The sequence below is a fragment of the Sesamum indicum genome, linkage group LG1 (genome assembly GCF_026168435.1).
Source record: "Sesamum indicum cultivar Baizhima isolate 11 linkage group LG1, ASM2616843v1, whole genome shotgun sequence".
NCBI classification, from domain to species: domain Eukaryota; kingdom Viridiplantae; phylum Streptophyta; class Magnoliopsida; order Lamiales; family Pedaliaceae; genus Sesamum; species Sesamum indicum.
Genome location: NC_142657.1, coordinates 4,463,469 through 4,474,385, shown reverse-complemented (window position 1 = coordinate 4,474,385; position 10,917 = coordinate 4,463,469). Strand labels below are relative to the sequence as shown.

The following is a 10,917-nucleotide window of genomic DNA, read 5'->3' as shown; positions in this document are numbered from 1 at the left end:
ATAAGTTGAATGCTGGTATACTCCAAAATTTATCAATGTTGCCTCCTGCATTTGTTTGTGCAATGGAATTTTACATGCTTGGTGCAACAATATTCATTCTCGATTAAATGAAATTCATGTTCTTTTCTCTGGCAGTTGGACGACTTAGTTGGTGAGAATTCAATATATGTAGATTGGATGCGGTTTTTTTATCTGAATTTGATTGCTCATACCTCTTATATGAGAGTGCATGAAACAATCTGAAATATCATCTGCTTTATATATATATATATATGTATATTGGACGAAGCTTTACTTTTTCGTTCTTATACTTTGCAGATTGGAAATATTGATTTCTCAATGGACGGAATTAGAAGTCACTCTCAATCTCAGTCTAACTCGTCACCGAATGCCCAAACTGTAAATATGGATGGATTGGAAAATCAGGTTAGTGGTGATCATCTTGAGCATTATATAGATGATAATATTGATAAGGAGTTGGAGGGAGAGGATGAGGAGGAAGATCTTTTAGGTGATTCTAAAAAAAGAAAAAAGAGGGTAGTGACTTCCAGATCACCGTGGTGAGATCATTTCATTAAATTTTATTGTGAAAAGGATAATGTCCAAAAGGCTAGGTGCAAATATTGTAGTAGAGAGATCAAAGCCGATCCAAAAGCACATGGAACTAGATCTTTGAAGAATCATTATGAATCTTGCAAGAAAAAACCCCAAGAAATCACCAGAAATCAAAATAGATTGTCTTTCCAACCAACTCGCATTGGTGATAGAGATGCCCCTCTTGTTAATTGGAGATTTGAGCAAGACAAAACTAAAGAAGCTTTGTGTCACATGCTGGTTGTGGATGAACTTCCATTTAAGTTAGTCGAACATCCTGGATTTAGGCATTTCTTGTCTGTTGCATGCCCGATGTTTGCAATATATATGTGCATGAAAGAGCAAGATTGAAGTCGTTCATTAAAGATCATGCTCAACGGGTTTGCATCACTACAGACACTTGGACATCCATTCAAAAAGTCAATTATATGTGTCTCACTGCTCACTTTATTGATGATGATTGGAACTTGCACAAAAGAATTTTGAACTTTTGTCCAATTATCGAGCATAAAAGTGAAGAAATAGGTAAAGGAGTAAAAAAATGCTTGCTTGATTGGGGTGTTGACAGGGTTTTCTCTATCACTGTTGATAATGCGTCTTCCAATGATGGGGCTATCGTTTACTTGAAAAAGAACTTTGAAAATTGGGGGCAAAACATCTTAGGTGGGAGATATGTGCACATGAGGTGTATGGCACATACAGTTAACCTCGTTGTGCAGGATGGTTTAAAGGGTGAACATGATACTATCTCTCGTATTAGAGGGGCCATCAGGTATATTAGGAATTCTCCAGCTAGGTACAAGAAATTTCAAGAGTGTGTTGAATTTAAAAAATTGGAAATGAAAAAATTGTTATCTCTTGATGTACCTACTAGATGGAACTCTACCTACTTGATGTTGGAGACGGCTATAAGCCTTAAGCTCGCATTTGATGCTTATGAAGATGTAGATCTTGCCTATAAGACTGATCTTTCGAGACAACCATTTGATGGGATACCGACTGATTATGATTGGGAGAGGGCAAAGGTATCGGTGAAATTTTTAAGGCACTTTTACAGTCTCACTATGCGCATTTCTGGTGCTTTGTATGTCACATCTAATCTGGTTTTTCGTGAAATATGTGAAGTTGACTTGCTTCTCAGATATTGGTTAAGTAGTAATGATGTTGAATTAAATGAGATGGCAAGAAAGATGAAAGAAAAGTATGACAAATATTGGGGATCAATTGAGAAGATGAATATGATTTTATATTATGCCGTGATCCTTGATCCACGTCATAAATTGGAGTTCATTGAATTTAGCTTTGATAAATTGTATGGTGGTACTGAACAAAGCAATGTGATGAAAGAACAAGTGAGAGATGGACTTTACGAGTTGTTTAATGATTATAAGTTGAGATACGGTCATAGTCTTCAAGGAACGCTAGAAAGCCCGGGATCATCATTTAGTCGTGTTTCTTCATCATCTTCCTCTTCAGTTGGGACATCTACGCAATACACTGATTATGAAGTGACTCGTACGTTCACCATAGAACAAGAGTTCAGTATGTACAAGTCAGGTGGAAAAGGGGATCGTGTGAAATCAGAATTAAAATATCTTGGTGAGGATGTTGAAATGCGTAGAGACAAATTTGACATACTAAATTAGTGGAGAGTAAACGCCCAAAGGTTTCCCATTCTTTCCAAAATGGCTCGGGGTATATTAGCAGTTCCAGTCTCAACTGTTGCCTCGGAATTCGTATTTAGTACCGGTGGTCGTGTTCTTGACACTTTTAGGAGCTCTTTGTCTCCTAAAATAGTGCAAGCGCTTATTTGTACTCAAGATTGGATACGAAAAGATTCCAAACCAATTAGCATTGAGGAGGATTTGAGTGAACTTGAAGTGGTTGAGAAAGGTACTTATTTATTTTTTTTCTTGTATTTTGATTATTGTTCAATTCTATGTATTCTACTTATATATTTTACTTGTCTAACTACTTTCTATTTTGTTGTAGAGTTGACTAAGTTGGGGGTTGATTCAACAATTATTGACATTTAATGGTGCTAACTGGTACTTGTAAATTTTTGACAAGGTATTAGAACGGTAGAACCTCATTGTGTAATATTAAATTTTTAATCTGTTTGACTTTCTCTAATAGTTCTTCCACTTTGTATGTTTAATGCTTCACAGATCGAGGACTCGAGGATGAAAATGTGATATGAGCTAGTTGTTTTTTCAGTCTGTAGGCATGGAGTTTTAGTTAATGGATGCTTTACATTATCTATAACTACAGAATTTCAACAAGTGTGTACAAGAGTTCGATGGAAGATACATATTCATTGCACTTTAAGTCTGCAAATTTGCAATGTATGTGCCCATCTTTTGAATTAATGATTGAAATTGGATCAATATTTTAGTCAGATGCTCTACTTGATAGTTTGGAACAATTGCTTTTGGTTTTTGATTGCTTGGCAGTCACATTGCATGGTGTCCTTATTATTGTCATAAGGTTTAACCTCATGTTAAATGTTTTTATCAAGCCTTGCGGGGATTGTTGATGGAAAGGTAAGCTTTGTCAATGATTTTTAGATCTGTTCAGAGTCTGCAGATCAATGAAGCTAAAAAACTCGAACCCGACTGTCGGGTACCTGAACCCGACGGGTACCCGATTGGTCGGGTATCCGACTTAGTCGAGTTTGGGTTCGGGTTCGGGTTCGGATTTATTTTTTTCAAACCCGACGTGTCGGGTACCCGACCCGAACTACCCCATCGGATGTCCATCCCTAATACTTAGGTAGTGGTAGCCTCCTCACCACATTATTATGGAAGGAAACCTTGGACAGATCAAACTATTTTGATACAAGTCCATTTGGGCCTAACACTTTAACTTGGTCCAACCAAGTGAAAGTTAAATTTGAGTGTTAATCGAGACGTCATCACATTAATGTTTGCATGCATAAATATCAAATACTTAAAAACATTTTAAATAAAAGCATTAAATGTGTCGCATGAAACATACCCCTCTAGGATGATCACAAGCCCAACCTACTGAGCCCGCAGTGAGGTTATGGTCAGTCTAAGGTGGTCCTATGCTATTACAAAGTCATTTATACATCAACATGTAGAAGGGCCTTGTAACTTTTCGTGGGTTTCCTTCTCTATGGGCCTCCTCCTGCATGGACCTTGTTCTCCACGGGTTTTCCTTATTACAAAAATAAAATCCTTATCAAAATATAGTATGCTACTCTCATTACAATTGAAAAGAAACCCCAACCAGAAATCGGGGGAATACATAATAAAAGAGATAGCAAGCCTTATTATTCCAAGGCTAAAAACGAGAGGGAGAGAGAAGAAAACATTACAAAGGCATATGAGTCCAACCATAAACATAAACATTTAAGACGTTGTGGGCTCCGTGATCATCCATCCATACATCTCATAATATACATCACATGTAATATTATAATCCATGGTATCCAATATCACAAAAATTAACCATACAAAGAAAAAAAACACAAGACCAAAATTTGCAATCAAAAGGGTGATCGAAAAATATGTGCATCCAATGCGCATAATAAATTGAATTAATTATGTAATTTTAATTTTATAAAAAATCTAATTTTATCCAAAAATTAAAACAACATAATTACTATTGAAGAAAAATTCTAAAAAATCAAAATTTCGAAAAAAGGCCCAGTCGTCGGTCGTTGGCACTACAGAGCGCACTGCCATCGCTGGCCCTCTGCCAGCATGCCCGTGCGGCCCCTGCCCGGGCATAGGCTGTGCGCAGGCACCCTTGCTTGCGCACCGGCAGCGACAGTGCTGCTGCGTTTTTCTTCCCTTTTTTCTTTTCTTTTTCTTTTTTCTTTAACATAAAACAACAACAGCAAGAATAAATACAGAAAATTTCAAATTTTCAAATGCTTGAATCATCCAATAAATTGCAAAAATCAAATGAGCTATTTTCATCATATAATTACTTAACTAAAAGCATTAAAATATGTTTCAAAAGCTGTAAAAGCACATTAACATACAAATATCACAAAACCATCAACCCATACATCAAATCGAACTCTAATACCACTTGAAAGATCGCGTGGTATGGGCTCGAGAACGCGCTAGCAGAAGTGGTAAATAACAAATGAATAATAACAAAAATTACAGCGCTAAAAATAATGAATTCAAGGGGTGTATCCTTGGATTTTCCTGATGTTCGATGTATAATAAAATAAAATATAAATGGGGCTGAGGCGAAAACACAAGAACCGAAAATAAAAAGGTAGAAAAACGATACCTTCGTTTTCTAGCATTTGGTTGAAATGTTCTTCACTTGAGACTCTAATACAGGAACCCTCTAATTCATCATACCACATCGGAGTCAGGATCTCAACATTCTCTTTGGTGGAAAAGAACAAGAGAAAAAACTCACCAAGTGTGCAGGAGAGAGGGGGCGGTCGAGAGCTAGGTTGAAGGAGGGGTATTTTTTTTGTTGTGTAATAATGATCATAATTGTTTTCCAAATAATTATGTATCATATATATATCTTGCATAGATAATTAAGAATGTGTCTAGATACATTATTTATATCTCTAAGGTATATTTCTCTTTATTCCAAATAAAGACATCCCCAATAATAGGTAAAATTGCACTTTTCAAAATTACAATTTGCTAGCCATTTATTTCCTTCGATGTAATTTTCTATGGGCTCAAAATAATTTATGTTGGCCGATTTTTATCAAATAAATATACAAGCCCAATGAATTTTTATTTAAATCCATATTTAATCAAAATCCATTTACTTGAGCCCAACTTGTATTTAATCTAATCAAATACATAAGCCCAAATTGTCTTTATTAATTAATAAGATCCAACTTATTAAATAATAAGGACAAGCCCAATATAAACTAATACCATTAATTTATTCTTGGGTCTCTTTTCATCCAATGAATCCCGCTTTTGTAGGTAATCCAATTACTTGTGGAACTACTTATTCCTTGTTCCTTTTCGGTGATTTGTGTGTGACTCTTTAGATTCACCTTTCTTGTAGACTTGGGCTAGTGTCTAATACTATTATTAATTAAAATTTAATTTAATTAATAATTCTTGATTAACCCTTAATCAAGAAAATCCATCACCATGGGTGGCTGTCTAGTAACGGTCCATGGCACTAGAGACTAGGTGAATGTCCGTGTGAACATTTAGGCTCTCGAGTCCATACTGGTACGGTTCTTCCGTCTACCATCTCCCGACCTTAGTTTCGGGCATGAAATTAGGTGTGGGTTTCCATCCTAGAATAGGCATCTATGCTTAATACTTGAGATCACGTTACGTCAAGTTTCTCGACATAGGAACCTCTTTTCCTATTCAATCCATGACTGTGGCCTTAGGTTTATAGAGCATGAATGAATTTTCAAGTGCATAGGAGATACCTCTGTCACATACTGACAGGGGATGGATCCTCGTCTTGAAACTCACCGTCTTCGCTACATACTGCGACTACAATGGAAAAGACCTATAATAATCATGTCTGTAACACAATCACCTCTCACACAGATCCAAGATACAATCATCGTATGCATGTGACTATCGTGATTCCTCAAGTCTGAGGACTACTCCCGTACAATCGGAGTTAGGGATGCGTGCCATACCAATCAAGCCTCCAAGATTTTCATATGACGATCCCCGCGTTCTCAACCTCTCATCCCTCTAATTCTCCATCTCTCCTTGATACAGGATCAAATGTAGAGTTGTAACGAATTTTTTATGAAGAGAATAAACTAATCAATAGTGTAGTTCTCTTTTGTCATTTTCAAATTTATTTTGATTTCTTCTAGCAAAGAGATCAAAACTTTCTTACCATGGTGTGGTGCGGACCATTTTTAGAGGGCTCCTACATTGGAGCCTAGGGTGAATAAAGGGGCGAATGCAGATTGCCGGTTGAAAAATAAACGAGGTAAAGTTTCACTTAAGTACCCCATCTCTCGATTTATCTATAGCCTTTGTATGATTGAATTTTGTTATTTTTGTTTTATCTTTAAATTCACATACTACATCGAATGTCGGGGAACACCAAGGGTACACCCCTTGGATAGTCATAGGATAATTTGAATTATGCGTATATTTTACTGGCGCTTCTTTAATTCTCCGGCACTTTCGCTCACGCATTCTCTGACCGACCCTCTTTCGTTATTTAGTCCTTCTTTTGCCAAAGTTCACCCTTCTCTTTTGAAAATGGCATGTGCTTGTCACGTGACATTTTAAAATTGGAGATTTTGTTCATATTGGTCCATTTCTTCTAGCATTTTTGGTCCTTTAACTTTCTAAGATAGCATTTTGGTCTTGTATCTTTTTAGTTTTTGAGATCTCCATCCTTTTTGTACTGGAGGGGAGGTGAACTCCAGCGAAAAAAAGGATTGCAAAAATTAAAAGATATAAGACAAAAATGATACTAAAAAAAGTTAAAGGACAAAAATGCATTGAATGCATTAATTACAAGTGCCCATGGTAATTGACCACGACTTAAAAATGTTGTTATTCAATACTATTAATCACAGTCAAATAAAATTAATGCTTAAGCTTTAATATTTACCACGATTATTCAATATCCGAATATTTTTAGCATTACTTGTAGAAATAACAATTAATGACTGTTGTAAAATCATGATTAATTTGTATTTGCTACGATTTTTTTTTAACATAATAATTAATTATAATAAAAAATTATATATTTTCTAGTGTAATTAGATACCATGATGAAAATAATAAACGTTGGTTTGGAGGAAGGTCGAGATAGCTTGGGGGGAAGGGCGATTTTCAAGCAACGTAGGTTTGGGGTAGTGGAGAACAACATAAGGTGGTCGCGGAAGGGCAGTGCCCAGGCTGGTGGAGAACAGGACCCCACACTGGTGCCTGAATTCTTCCACTTCAGGATCGAAGAATAGAAAACGGTATTGGGTCCCGATGTCTGAAAAGTTAGTGAACCCAGAAACACTCACCTTACAATCCTAATAATTAGCACAAATTTTTTGAGAAAAATTCATCAACACCTATGATGGGATAAATAGATTAAATCGTGATTAGAATTGTGATATATCGGGATAGGATCAACTAAAAATTTGTTTACTTCTTGGGATAATGTCTAGGACAAATTGATTAATTATTTGCTTGGCCTGTTTATTTTCATGAATCACATTCCGAATTAAAATGTGAACTTTGCCTTTGTGCCTACATATAAGCAAAATACAGTGCCAAATATGACCATTAATTTTTCCTCTCCTCTTCCTAAATCAAGATTGGACAACATTAAATGGAGGAAAGAGAAATGGGAGTCAGTAAAAAAAAGTCAGACCATGTTTTCGTTCTTTTAACTTTATAAGATTTGTATTTTGGTTTTGCATATTTTTAATTTTCATGATTTTAGTTTTTTTTTTTTTGCCGAAATTTCCCCTTCTTGTAGGAAAATGGCATGTGCTTGTCACTTGACATTTTAAAATTGGGGCTCTTATTCATATTAGTCCTTTTCTGCTAGTATTTTTGGTCCTTTAACTTTCTAGGTAGCATTTTGGTCTTATATCTTTTTAATTTTCGAGATTTCGTTTCTTTTTTTTACCGGAATTCACTCTTTTTCCCGGTGGAGCCAACGAGCAAAAAGATTGCAAAAATTAAAAAGATATAGGACAAAATTGCTACTCAAGAAAGTTAAAGAACGAAAAGGCAAATAGCAAAGAGTTACGGGACTAAAAATTCATTTAATCCATTAATTGCAAGTGGCCATGGTAACACCACAACTTAAAAACTGTTGTAAATCAATACTATTAACCACAATCAATTAAAATCATTGTATTTTTCTTGATTTTTTAACTATAGCCAAACATTTGCCATGTTTTCAGCATCAGTTGTAGAAACAACAACTAATGATCTTTGTGGTACTGTGGTTAGTTTGTATTTGCTATAATTTTTTTATTTTGACGATAGTAATTAATTGTAATAAAAAATTGTATTTTTTTCTTGTGTAATTAGATTCCATGAGGAATATCATAAACTCTCAGTTTGTACTCTCTATATGCACTGGCATTAGAGAAAAAGATAACATCAGGTACAAAAAAATCGAATGACAATCTTAATATATATTATCATTTATTATATGTATTATATAATAAATTATTATTTTTTCATAATAATGAGTTTCATAATTCTATTAATGAAAATTATTTCGTAGAAATTGCCACTAGCAAGAATTAATAATTAAAAAGACTGTATAAATTTATTATTAAAATAATTAGTAATATAAAGTATACTGACCACCATTGTATTACAAGGAATAGATATTGTTACTATTGAAATTATTTCTTGTAGTGTACCTAGCGATATATAATAATTATAGTGTTTATAATGCATCATTAATTTTATAAATTGACACTTTATATAAAATTATTGCTATTAAATTTATACTGTGCAGTAAGATCAAAATTATTATCACTTAATGTGTATTAATTTTTTGTAATAATGTTAGGATAGTCGCTCAACAGTTTGTCGTTAATATATATTTGCTCTAGTATTGAGATATTGGGTCTTGAATCTACATAGAACCCCTAGCTCTAGCAACCTTTTTCTTGAACAAATATCGCACACAAGTTACTAAGCACAAACCCCATGTTGGGTTAGCCATACGTTAGGCAGAAGTACATGGTAGCAAATTATGTTTCACCTTTTTTCTTTCGACAATCACGACTTTTCTTAAGTGGTCACATAATGATTACATCAATATTTCAATAAATTGAACAATATATCAGTACGAATAAATTACAATAACTCAAACAAAGTGAAACAAACACTTATACAAAAATGAAACAAATACGCACACGTCGAGTAGAATTCAAACACATGACATCAAATTTATTTATAAAACCTCGACAATATAGTAAGACATCATTGGTAGTATTACTCACTTCCTAATAAAAATCGTACTTAAACATCGAATTTGCAAACGTGCACTTGCAAGTTGAGTTCTTTGATAATTAATATCAATCTGTACGCCTTTTTCTCCTTAGGAAGTGAGAAAATTGAATGTATGCAGCCCAAAGGTACACCAAAAATTAAAAATAAAAAAATATTTAGAATGCAAATTTCAAAAACCACACAACCTATTTTTCTAGGGAATGAAAATTATAAGGCCTTCTGACATAATTAAATTCACTAATGTTCTACAGTTGCACAATCATTGCATGAGAGACAGCACTGTTGTGCACAGAGTTTTAGAATTCACTTGCAATTGCACAATCATTGCACGGAAAAACTGCAATGTGCATACAATCAAAAACACATATGTCTTAACGACTTTTTTGTTTTTTTTTTTTTATGTCTTAACGACCTTATTATACAAACTTTTAGCAGTAGTACAAAGAATGATGCCGAATCTCGTATGGGTTTCCTAAAAGTATTAGTTTCACGAATGCAAAATTCACTAATTAAAAATAACTTTATAGATTTTCGACTAGGACCAATAAAGTTGATTAAGTAACTATTTTTGTATGAATCGTTGTATTTTCTCAAAATTATTAAGAAATAATATGTTACGTTAACTCTCTATATATAGACAGATTTCAAAATATGATTCATGTGTTTACTTTTGTCTTTAAAATTTATCATGTATGAATCATTATAAAACTTCTGTTATACTTTAAGTCACATAAAGTAGGAGGGGAAGTCAGAGCTCATGAGCGGCAAATGTAAAATTTTTTAAGAGCGTTGAATTTGGTATTGATTAATAAATTTACTATTTAACATTTTCTTTTTGGTAGATGATGTATATATGGCTAATACACAATTAGTTATAAGCGCAAAAAGGTAATTTTTATATGTATAACTCATATAATAAATAGATACACCCTACCATACTATATAAATTCCAACACCATTATAAATACCAAAAATATTATGTTTTAAAGGGAGGGACTATTCATTGATTTGACCTTTCACACGCATAAAAAATCTCTCTGAAAATCGACATTGATTTTACGTGATGCGCAATCATATCATGGACAAAATCTCCATTTCATCCTTTGTAAAATCACAACCACATCAGTAGACAAGAAAAAAAGTAAAAGGCTATTCCTAGTTAAAATCCGCCCAAGTGACCTAGAGAAGCATGCCAGATTCACAGAGTAAACAAATATGACCTCTCCAAACAACTACCTCAAATTTGCAGTTACTATCACCAGTGAACCCCGGGGGTAAATTCCTTCTCACCTTCGGCCGACCACTCATTGATGAACGGGCCATGAACCCAACCTTTCACGTATCTATACACGCCACACACAATTTTTTCTATATTTATAAATCTATT

General features: G+C 34.2%; 1 pseudogene; it reads left to right on the top strand.

The window, feature by feature from the left end:
* Window positions 1–1,274: 1,274 nt before the first annotated feature.
* LOC110012126 (zinc finger BED domain-containing protein RICESLEEPER 1-like) lies at window positions 1,275–2,630 on the top strand (annotated as a pseudogene).
* The last annotated feature ends 8,287 nt before the right edge of the window (window positions 2,631–10,917 follow it).